At 46.4% G+C, this 12,263-nt stretch overlaps 1 protein-coding gene across 7 annotated transcripts in view; it reads right to left on the bottom strand.

The window, feature by feature from the left end:
- GABRP (gamma-aminobutyric acid type A receptor subunit pi) overlaps positions 1–12,263 on the bottom strand; it is a 37,973-nt gene that overhangs the window by 20,905 nt on the left and 4,805 nt on the right. For 2 of the 7 annotated variants that reach the window (XM_054841785.1, XM_054841784.1), the window contains 3 exons: positions 8,707–9,833; positions 8,317–8,603; positions 5,271–5,397 (listed from right to left, as the gene is read on the bottom strand). The gene's annotated coding sequence lies outside the window, so the exon portion shown is untranslated. Of the gene's footprint in view, positions 1–5,270; positions 5,625–8,316; positions 8,604–8,706; positions 9,834–12,263 lie in introns of those variants that run through there. The other 5 variants (XM_054841786.1, XM_054841781.1, XM_054841783.1 and 2 more) reach the window with 4 other exon arrangements.

Raw genomic sequence — 12,263 nt, 5'->3', positions numbered from 1 at the left:
GCTAGTCTCCATCGCAGTTTTCTGTGCCATCTCCTGAAGCGTGCATTGCAGGCAGACCGTAGGGCTGTTAAGTGATGAATGTGATTTAGCCGAGCAGTTGCTACGTGCCCTGGCCCACCCCTCCAGGAGGACAAGCAGGAGGGACAGAGGAGGAAAGGCAGGAGGGACAGAAGCACTTCATTTTGTCTTCACTCTCGCTGAGCACCTGCCTCCTTGGAGCAGATGGGTGTCATGGTGTGCCAACCCCAGCAGCACCTTGCTGAGGGGTGGGGGGGAGTAAGGATGAACAGAGCTGCCTCAATTACTCATTCATTGAGGGCTTGACAACGCACTGACAAATGAGCATGTAAGGAAAAAAAATACACGATGGGGCCCCAAGGAGCACAGTTCAGACATAATCATTCATCTTACACATACATTAGTCTGCATTTCTGTAGAGCGGTGAAACACTCCTCACCGCAGTAAGTTTTAGGGGAAAACCAGCCACACGTAATGTCTTGAATGCCTGCACAGCCCACTTTCCCCCAACACATTTATTTTGCTCTTGCAGGCAGCACAGTCAAAGCTACACTGCAGCTGCATGTCCTTCCACACCAACATTTGTTTTTCCTCAAGAGATACTCAATATCCACAATAAAGCCATGCATTTGACTCGGAGCAGAATTTATCTTTCAGTACATAAATGCTTTTACCTATTGCATTAAGAGTAATAATTTATACATGAATAAATAAAACCTTAAGGCCGGTGACCACACCCACAACAGGCCACTGCAGCTTAGTATGAACAACTCAGCTTTCTTTAGAACGCTTTGAAAGCTGTCACAACGCTTTGGCATGGCAGGATTACGTGGCTGCCATGACTGGCAGGCCGGTCCCCGTGTGCTTGTTAACTGTGTGACCTTGCAGCCACAAAGAGCTTATTACATGGAAAAAGCCACCTCTGAACAATAACTGGAAGCAGACACAGTACTGAAAAAGCACGACTGACTTGCCCACAGTAGCTGCCACTAAGAAAACCGCATTTAAACGCCGTGCCCGCAGGCTGTTTGCCTTCGGCTTGCTCCACGTAGCAAAGGAGATGAGTGCCAGGGTGCCAGGGGTGCCAGGAGCAGAGCTGTGGCCTGACACAGAGCCACATTCAGACGCTGTAAATTTGACTCAGGTCCCTGCATTTAATGCTTCCCACCAACTAGGTGCCTCTGTGAGTTAGAAGAAAAACTTACAAGCTAGTCCACCCAAAATACCAGACACGAGGTGACAGACTTTGCAGACAACTTGGTATCCCTTCAGGTTTGGCAGCAGCTCTGCACCACTTGCTCATGTCGTTTCCCTTCCCAGGCCACTGCATTACCACTGTTGGGTACCCTCAGCCCGGGCTGGGAGGGTTTGAACACGCTCCATCAAATTCTGCCCAGGCCTCAGTGGTCCTGTCATCCCTTCCCTGAGACAGGCTTTACCTAAAGGTATTTAATCTGGATTCGTTTTTGAGTTACCTTCTTTTTAAAGACTGTTCAGCACCATGTAATGTAGTGCAACATGCCTTTTAATATAGCAGTAAAACAAAGGGGTTTTTATTTGGACATTTCTTGTTCTTTTTAAACGACTCAAGAAATAGCGTAAGTGTGCCCTGTTTCTAAGAACAGAGAAATTAAGGTACTCAGAAGTCAAGTTACTCATCTCAATAACAGACTACCTGCCAAGATGAACAAGCCTCCCACAGAACCTGTGCCAACACCTCCTCACTCAGCTCAGTACCCAGATTCACATCTCTTCAGGAAATCCTGACTGGCAGCAAGACTGCCTGCTGTACATGCGAAGGCATCGTGGGCTTTCCCCACGCTGCCCTGCGAGCCTGGGGTTGTGGGAGCAGCAGCCACCTTGCAGATTTGCACTGCGTTGTTTTTCCTCCTCGTTTCATTTGTACCCATTTACCCAGACCCTGAACCCCCCCCTCCCAGGAGCTTGGCAATGCAGCCCCATGGCAGGCATCAGTCTGCGGAGCACCAGCTTTAAAGATAATCCTTCATATGAGCGATCATCAATAACTGCTAACCTACTCCCTAAAAGACACAGATCAACTGACAGAGTATTATAACCCCTTAAAATATTAATGCCTTATCAGGGAGACAATTTCACTGGGCCTAGAGACTCTTCCATTATTAGAAATTATGCCCCAGCCTTAAATAAATTAACTCAATAACTGTCTTACCATGAATACAAATTCCTGCTTAGGGCTTGCAAATAAAATGATTTAGAGCTGTTCTCCGAGGAAAGATGAGGTGTTTAAACTTGCAAAAGAGGAAGGGCTACCATATTCATTAGTCTTTTGTTTTAAATGGACTTCTTTTTTAAACTGAAGACATCCCTTCTGGAAGGGAGTGGGAAATCTTCAGAAAATTAAGTTGTTACATTTTCTTACACTGGGCCGCATGGTTTCAGTTCAGCAAATACACCGATCTCCGCTCAACTCCAAAGGCAGCCCTGGGGCCACGCGAGCCTCGGGCAGGGGCTGCTGGGCACCATCAGCACCACATCCCTGCAGGGCGCTGGGGGGCACAGCAGAGGACACGAGGAGCGGGCTGGTGTCCCTGGACAGCAGCGCTGCATTGCTGCCTGCTCGCATCAGTGCTGGCAGGACGCAAAGCATGCCAGCAGGCCTGACACAGGCCAGCAGGCCTGAGAAACTTCATCTGGATCCTCGAGGCCAGAGGGAGCCATTCCGCCATTGCCCCGAGGCTGAACTTGGCAAAAAGCAGCTCTTTTACTCGCTTCCTGCGGCCATGACTGCAGCCTGCCAGCATTGGGAGGGCACCCGGATCCCCAAACAGTGGAAGCTGAGCCAGAACCGCCCACAAGCAGAGCAGCAGCTGCTAACCTGGAGTGCAAAACTTACTTTGCAAAGAAATGCAACACAGTGCTGTCTGCACTGGGGAGAAGCCGTGAGCTGCTCTCAGGGCACAGAGTGCAGCAGCAGCCTTTCAAACCTGAAAAACTGCTTTTATGTTACAGCTAGCTCAGTTGGCTGTAGTATTCAGGGTTAGATAACATGAGCAACCTTTAGTGTAACTTTTCCTCTAATATGCCCTTAATGCTGAGAATAGATGCCAGGCTGGACTGCTGCGCTATTGTTTTCTCCCCTGGCCTCAGGTCACCTAAGCTTCAGCCAAGGCCGTACCACATAGAAGCCACGAGGCCTGACATGGCACTGGCTCATTCAGCAGGAGTCATTCGCCTGCAACCCATCCTCCACTTACATATGCCCAGAAGACCCCACAGTTCATAGGGTGTCTGTTAATAAAGCTTCAGCCTTAGCAGGTGTTTTGTAATTTCAACAAAACATAAAACATGTGCAAGCCCATTAATCATCCCCAGCCTCCTGTCAAAGCGTTTGCCTTCTTCATATTGATGAATCGACTGTAGCAACATGAAAGCCACACCATCACATTTAATTAGAGTTGTATTTCACACCAAAGGCCCTGATGTTTCAAGAGGAGTATTACAGCTCTGCATCCTTTTACGAATCTCTGAGCTGGCAAGACTAATCCAGAGCATCAGCAGAGTAACACCTTGACTATCCGTTATGCAGTCTCCGACCATTTGTATTTTTGGCCACAGTTTTTTGGAGAAGTTATACACACACACACACACTGCCCTTTCTGTGCACTGCTGTACTGCTACCAGTGCATCACTTGAGAAACTGATTTCCTCAGGTGAGCACAGCCTGTTTTGCTCTATCTGTGCTGTCCTTAAGGACAGGACAGCCCTGGACAGGTACTCTGCAACGTCAGGAGATGTGTAGGCAGCACCCCATGGCTTGGTTATCTGCCTGTCGCAGCTGCCAGATGTCACTGCCTGCCTATGGGGTGTACAGAGCCACGTCCATACAGCAGAGAGAGGCATGCCTAGATCTGTGCTGCAGGAAAAGACAAGCACAACAACATTTCCCCAAAGGATATACCTTAGCTCAAAATACCATGTAGAGATATATGCATTCCTAAGACAGTGCAGGTAAACGGATGCCTTCTGCAGATAATAATCACCAGGAATACCATGGGGAAAGCAAAGTCTCTGTCTTTTTTTTGTGCTCAGGTATTGATTTGATGAGATCTTGATTTTTGATAACGAAAGCACTGTTGTTTGCTGGTTAAGACTTTCTTGGTCATGGCTTAAGAAGATCAGAGGATGCCTTGAAAATGGATGCGATGTTTCCAGTTCTTACTTTTCAATATATACATACACAAACAGTTCAGTCCCAAACCGCAAGATACACGTAAAAGACTGAAGTCAGGATGAAAAAACAGCCACACTGATTCTGCTGGACTGAATCAGAAAGGTTTGTAAATAGATTCAACTTACTTGTTTTGCCTTAGAAATTCCATCAAAAGCCACCCACAGAGACACTTAAACACAGGGAATTTTACAAGCAGATCAGGGAGATTGCCTTGGCAGCAGCCTTCTCCTCGGTGTCTCTTCTTGGTTGCATTGACTTTGCACTTGTACCTGTTGCATTCCCAACTGATGCACCAGCGAGCTGTTCGGCTGCTGACATAAAATGGTTCCCAGCAGGAATGCTTGCTTATGTGCTGTAGCTTTTAACTACAGCATCTGAATTTGCTGCTTAGCAGCCTTGAGGGATGGGATAAATATAACCCCAACTTACACAAGTGAGAAATTGAGAGAAAGAGAGTGCGCAGGCAGGGAGGAGTGCAGCCTGTTCGGGGTGGAGGGGACAGGAAAGCAAGCAGAGGAAACAACAGCTCCCCCTCTCCCCTCCTCCCACCCTCACCAAGCCCCTGCATCCCCAGGGCTGGGAGGCCTTTGCTGTGCCTGTGTTACCACAGGGCCTTCGGGCATCCACCGGCACCTGTGGGCACCACTTCCCACCTGCTGCTCCCAGGTCAAAAACATCCCATCTACCTCAGTTTCCCCACAGACCTCACATTTAGCAGTCGTACACAGCAACCTGCCGCAGCTGCCCCCAACATGAGATGCCCCACGTGCTGGCCCCACTGCCAACCCTCATCCATGGACAGCATCAACAACCAGCACTGGGCTGTAGTACATTTAGGGCCACTAAGCTCTTAAGATACCAGGAAAGTGTATCTTTGCAGTAGTAATAAGTTTCAAAGCAATTTGGCAAAAGTAAGTTTAGAGCAGTGGCTTCCCAGCTCTGTGCAGCAGGTCGCAGCCTCGTGGCTTCTTGGGAGTGTGGCAGGTGGGTGGCCGCCCCCTCCAAGCCCCTACTGCCACCTCCCTCCTGTCCCCGGCACCTGTGGCTTCCCGCTCTGTCTCCAGCCGCCAGCCAGGCTCTGCTCTGCTGCGGTGCAGCCAGTGATGATCCTCGCTGAGGCTGGCTGATGCTTTGGGAGATTATTCCTTAATAGGCTGATCTCCGTGCTAGTAAAGGGCCGAGGAAGGGAGGAATACATTATCAGCTCTGATCTGGCATTACAGCGTGCTTGCTGCTTTGGTTCTGCCTCCCAAAAGCAGAATAAATTGCTGGGCTAGAAAATGCAGATAAATCAATCAGCTCATACCACATTTATTTTCTGTAGCTATGCACTGGGCTCCTGGCAGCTTAAAACAGCAGCAACACCCACTCTTGCTACAAAGAGAGGTAAAGGTTGGGCACTTGCCAAAGGCTACCTGCAGAAAGGAGTGGTTGCCCAGCATACAGGCAGGGCAAGGTGGTGGCACAGCTACAGCAACGACGTGGAGCCAAACACTATCACACCAGCAGTATTTCTGCCCCATTTCAGCATTTAAGGTGACTGTCAATCCAGACCCATTGCATAACTTATATTTCTAGCTTTTCTAAAATAAATGCCTGAAAGACAGGCTAGAAAGAGGAGGCAGAAAACTGATATTGTGAGAAAAGAAATATCATTTTATACTATAGACTTATTTACAGCAAACTCTGTGACTTGACGACGGTGTCTACAGCAACAAAGAAAATAAAACAGTCGTTACCAGTATGCTCTTTTTGGGTGAAATAATAACGCAAACACAAACCTCAAGCAGACTCCTCAACCCGCACAGGAATCACTTCTGGTCTGTGCTTTCCCACCCAGGGTTCCGGTCCCTGGCTGCGGTCCCCAGCCCTGGCTGCAACACAGGTCAGCCACGACCATCGGCTGAGGCCTTTTGCCAGGGAACGCGTACATCCAGGTAGTGAGCCTTTCCCCCACTTTCTTTCACTTCACCGTGTGTCTGATGTGAGCAGGACATACCAACGCTCTCAGCACCCCGCTCCTGTCCCTGCATCACCTCTGCTCTGCAGCTTCCTCCCGCACTAGGAAAGGGACTTTAATGCAGAAGGTGCCTACCACAGCTCAGAAAACCAAAGGTCTGAGAGATGTAATTAGCATGGCTATACTTCTTCCTATTAATTACATGGCAGATCCAACACGGCAATTCTTTCCCCCTACCTTTCAATGTGTTTTTAATTGATTAACTGGAAAACAAGCAAACAGCCAGCCCTTTTCTCCCTGTGCCTCAAATGCAGTTCTCACTGATGAGGACAGCAGGAGCAGCGGCTGGCCAGGCTGATCTGACACAGTTGTCTACTGCAGGGTCTGCCCTCCCACAGCACCCGTTCCCCTGTCCTGGGCCTCGCAGCACCATGTCCCTGCAGTGCCGTGCCCTCTGCGCCTCCCAGCCCATCCCATCGCAGCGCCCTGTCGAGAGGTGCACGCTGCACCCCTACACATCGTGGGACAGAGATATGCTGCAGGAAAAGAACAGGCTAAAAGAGGGACGTCAGCTGCTGAGCAATGTCAGGGGTTAGAGCACGCCTCTGTGTGTGACAGATTCTGTCACTGCTCCATGCCTTAGCTACCCACGTGAAAAATGGAGATAATAGCTGTTCACACCATCTCCTAGTGACTTCTAAAGAAAAAGATTCATGGAAATGTGCTTTTCTGTTGATCTTCTCTTATTTTGACCCCCAATCACCAGGATTTGTTGTTGTTTTCTCTGGCAAACTGAAGGATCAGGTAAGCCAGATGCCCCATCCAGCCTTGGTGGGAGTCCAGGCTGCCCACAGACGCTACCCCCAGCAGCATGGCATCCTACTCCAAAACAGAATTTATGTGTCACAGAAGTAATAGGTGACATCTTACCTTTTATCCAGTATTTAAAACCCTTGTAATGTGTGAACGCTTTAAGAACTGCCAACGAACGGAGACACAGCATGGTTTCCTCACCTGATGTGTCCGCAAAAGCAGCCGAACACCCTTGGGCAGCCCTGAGCCAACCTCACAGCAGCTTGGTGTCCAGCACTCTGCCAAACCTTACCCAATGCTGTAAATCACTCATGGCTCGGCAGCTATTTGCTAGAAAACACATTTCAGATTCCAGCTGCTCTTTGAAAAAACAAGCAATGCTAACAACAAATTCTCTGTCACCAATACTGGCTTGTTCTTAACAGGTCTAATGTGCCAATACTGCTGATACTTAAACTAAAAACCATTTCAGTAGAACAAAAGTTCTGGACTGGTACCAGGCATGTCTTTTTCCAACCCAAAACCCCATTTAATTATTTCCATTATGACATTGCCCGTAACAACCTGAAAACGTTATTTTATCTACGTGTACATCAGCACCCAATGTTCATGCCTAGATTCCTGTAGAGCTTTCTGACTTCGCTTTAAAGAATACACTTTAAAAGTAAAAAAAGGTCGGTGTAACCTCTTGTCAGATACAAGAATGAGTTTGGGAACAGACAATTAATTGGACACTCAGTTTCACACACACAACATTTTGTTATTATCTCACATAAATGCACAGTTGTGGTTTAATCTTTGGCCAAAACTCTTACCTGATATGATGTCATTCCTTTCTACTCTCTAACATTCAATATATTTCATGCATATAAGTGACTTGAACTCTCAAAAACTGGGCAGATATTTTAATTGGCACTAGATTAGGATCTATTGGAAAGTATTGCTTATTTTTATGTTAATAGGATAAAAACCAGCAGATCAGATCAAGATGTACTTATCAGACAAGCTGGAGGAAGTACTAATTTATGGTTTGCACGTTCATGAGAAGGAAAGTTATCTCTATTAGTAGTTCATTTTTTTTTTTAACTGTTCAGAACACCATAAACATAAAAGATGCTTAATTAAGAGACTTACTTTTTTTAAAAAAATTAAGAACTTTTCCCCCAAAGGACCTAGGCCTATATTGTTATATTGTTTTCTTTCAGGGCAGGGGGGAATATTTTCAAGAAATTAAATGCCAGAACACTGGGATGAACACTTCGAATTACGACATGAATGCTTTATGCTTCTGTCAAAATGAGATAGCACTTACCGGTGGGATTGATCCCCTCTGCGGCACAGCAGTGTCTCCACTGGAGCAGCCATAATGCCTCAGGGAGGTGCCGATGCAGCAGACACCCCCCAGCACCTCAACACCTCCCAGTTCAAAATCTTTTGTGTTTTCATTTTGTCCCAGTCACGGAGAGCTGATACGGACACACTCCAGTGTTTTGCTTCTGAAGCAGCTGGATGTCGTTTATAAAAAGACACTTTATATTATTATTGTTAGTATTCCAGAATAATAATTCTTGCTTTATGTTCTTTTTGAGCTGAGGAGTCCTGGATAGTGGAAGACATTAGATTCACGTTATCCACGTGGGATATGAAAGTAGCAGTGTGCGCTACCAGTGGATGAGTAAAAGAGAGCAGATAAATGTCTTACCTGAAGCTCTTCCTCTCCGTTACATGCCAAGTCCCAGTCCCACAGCCGCTCACCCGAGAGGAGCTCCAGCACAGCAGGAACGGGAACTGCTCCTGGGCGAAAAGTCATTCAGGTACACACTTGTGAGCCGCACCAGGCCCAGCTGTGCCCACGTTCGGTACCTCCATTGGAAAGGACATCTCTGAAAAGCTTACTCATAGAGCACTTAAGTAACTTCTGAGATTAATTTCCAAGGAAGAAGCATTTTCTGCTTTTGGGTGAAACAAAATGAGGTGGGAAAATCACCTTGAGGTTCGCATGGGTTTATATTTAGCTTATAAAATAGCAGCAGTAGGTTTGCCACCCAAAAGACAGTTCTCATCACCTAGAATAGGCTGAGGCTTTGCAGTCTTAAAAATGCCTCAGCAATGGGCAATGCAGTACAGAAACGTATTTTGTGTTTAAAAACAGTCTCAACTGTTGTTAGAGGGGATTAAGCAATGGTTTTTTCCTTCATCAGCACAACGTAGCAGTGCAGACAAAGTAAAAGGGTAACTGTTGTTACTCTGTGAATGAGGAAATACTGTTTAATCTAATTTACCGCAGCCCAAGGTGAAACATTAACTTAGCTTTGAATTATGATGGGATGTAAAATAGCCTGAACAAAAACATTGCTGGGCTTTCTTTTGAGGCCATGAACTTACAGGTCTTCAAAACTGAGTCTGAATGGTATCACAACAAACACCTTTCATCTTAGTGAAATATTCACTGAAACGTTTACCTTTGGAGTATATTATTTTGAGCACTGTGGAAACAAGGAAAAGGAGAGAAATTTTATATGATGGAGGTTTCCCAAAGGACTAGGAAAATATTTTAAAGGGATAAAAAGAAGTAATTGCAGACTTACCTTCAGTTTTGCATTTCAAAACATAAAGAAAAGGTCTTAACAGCATTTACATAGTTCAGTACATGCTACCTGCAGAGTTCCTGCCCCTTCTGTGTGTGATGGAGCTGGCGTCAGCTTCCCACACACTCTGGGTCAGAGCTGGATCAATGCTCCTTGTGCGTCTGGGATAAAGCAGATTTCAGGCCACTCCTTCTCAGGGTCGTTCTTGATTTAAAATGCGTCAGGGACATATACCTGTCCGCTAGGGAATGTGTACACCAAACAAAAGGAAAAAAAAAAATCACAAAAAGGAGGAAAAAATCTGACGTTTTCGCTCATGTGTTTATTTACAGTTTATGTTTGTTACAGTATAAAGTACCTCCAGCCCTGGCACAAATAAAACAACATTCCCATTACCAAAAATCATTGAAACACTTGTGAGCTGATGGAGAACGTGACCTTTGGTATGACATGGATAACTATCTGACAGAGAGAAAATGTCTGGTGTCCTTAAAGGCCCTATAGCCTATTTACTGCTACACCTACGGTCACATCAGATCATCACACACCCCTGAAGGAGTTATGTGGCATCTGGAAGAGTACTGACCAGTATGTCCCCACGGGACCGTTGGTACCCAGGTGTCCTGACTGAGCCCCACCACAATTGTCAGAGGGAATTTGCTTATGTTAGGGCTGTATATCTGCCTGCCAGTGAATGTATGCACTATACCAAAAGGAAGATTGCTAAGAGGAGGAATAAAACTGACATTGTCACTCATGCAATTATTTACAATTTATTTCTGTTGCCGCATTAAACTAGTTACCACTCAAATAAAAATGGCTAACGAGAGAAGCTATGCCACCACCCCAAAACACGCTGTGCAGTTTTCGTTTCAGCCTGGCAACCCTAGAGAATTGTAACCGTGGTTCAGAGCTGCTGGATTGCATTACATGCTACGAACGACAGAGTGACAGCGGTGTCCCCAGAGGCTCCCACCAGTGCTCAGGTGCCACCCTGGCTCTCTGTAAGTCTGTCTCATCTGATAAAAGCGCTTTGGGGAAATGAATAGCTACTTAGGGAACGCTGCGCACTCTTCCCTGTAATGTCCCACAAAGCACACTCTTGAGACAGAAACCTGATGGCATGTCACATTTGCAAGGGAAAATTTAACTCTAATAAAGATTAATACATGGGGACTCACCACCGCATTTTTTCTAATTGCCTTTCATTAACATTCTCAGCAACCTTGAACAAACATCATGGCCTTTTGTTTTTGTTTGCCAGACAGGGACTGTATGAGGCATTAGTCAGCTCTTGCTCTACAGGAGCAAAACATTTTCACTATAGACTCCTGTACTGAGGTACTCTAAAACTCTTTGATCTCCAAATGTCCTGTAACAGCCTCTGCTTAGAGGAAAAATCTGCTCTGCAAAGTTGAAGCAATGCAGTGTGAATAATTTGTGGGTGAAACAGGAAGAAAAATTATCCTTTCTCCTCTGTGAACACCCTCCCACACCGGGGCCATCTGCACAGCGGTCCGGGAGCTGCTGCCTGGGACTTGGCACCGGGGTCAGCCTTGTTCTTCGTAGGCACGGCATCTTGCCTGGCTGCTCCCCGGCCAACTCAGCTCACTGCAGTTTCATTGAGACCCCCCGAAGATATTTTTCAGGATGTGGGACTTCCTCAGGGAACAGGCAGAGAGTATAGTGCATTTGTGACAAAGAAAATAATAGTACATAGAAAGGAAGGAACTTGTGAGAGACCAGACGGACTTACAGTCCGATTCTCATGTGGTTAAATCAGTCCTCTACAATCTTCCAGCAAAATTCTTATCATTTCTTCTTATACTGGTTTGCTTTGGCTCTTCAAATCCTCCCTCATTCGTTGCTCAAAAAGCTAAAATACTTTTTCGTAACAGCTTAAGAGCCCTTATTCATGGCCAAATACACACACCATGCACTAGCATGCCCGCTCCTTCACCAGACTATCGAACACCAATAATATCCCGAAGTATCCCTGAATGTTGGGCTACTCAGCTGCAGATACCAGCACTGTTCCTGTAAACTCAAGAGGAGCGGTGCAAGTAAAGGAGCCATTGAAAGCTGTTTTATTTTAACAAATGACATTTTGCTGTTAAGAAAAAACACACTGTAGTGGGAAATTCAGACTATACTGACGTGGTGATATTTTCTGGACAATGTTGGCGACTGTAAAATCTATCAAGCCATCACAATAACGGCAATAGTGGATGTGTCACCCAGCTCCAGGCAGGGAGTAGGGGAGCACTCAGAGGTGCCTCAAGTTGTGGGATGAGTACAGTCTATTCACCATGGAGATCTCAGACCATTTGCTTGTTTCTGTGCCAGTACTCCAATATCCGAATGCCAGCTGTCTTCTGGGTTAATTCCCAACTCTTCATGTGCTGTGGGTGGAAGCTGAGGGTTTGGGAGAGCTGCAGTGCTGCCTCTCATTGAAAACAAGGAAGAAACCCACACAGCCAGGGCCCAGGTGCCCATATATCTGCACCAAAAATACCTCGAGAGCGAAACCATAGAAGACCAGCCAAACAACATCTGTTTCTCCTCTCTTTGCCAAGTGCTAAAAAAAGCCAAAGGAGAAAAATCCCAGCACGGGGAACAGGTTTGACCAGCCTCGTCACATTTTTGTGCTCTCTCTGCTCTCTAACACAGA

The sequence above is a fragment of the Grus americana genome, chromosome 14 (genome assembly GCF_028858705.1).
Source record: "Grus americana isolate bGruAme1 chromosome 14, bGruAme1.mat, whole genome shotgun sequence".
NCBI classification, from domain to species: domain Eukaryota; kingdom Metazoa; phylum Chordata; class Aves; order Gruiformes; family Gruidae; genus Grus; species Grus americana.
The sequence above is the reverse complement of the archived record's forward strand: the minus strand, read 5'-3'. Positions and strand labels throughout refer to the sequence as shown.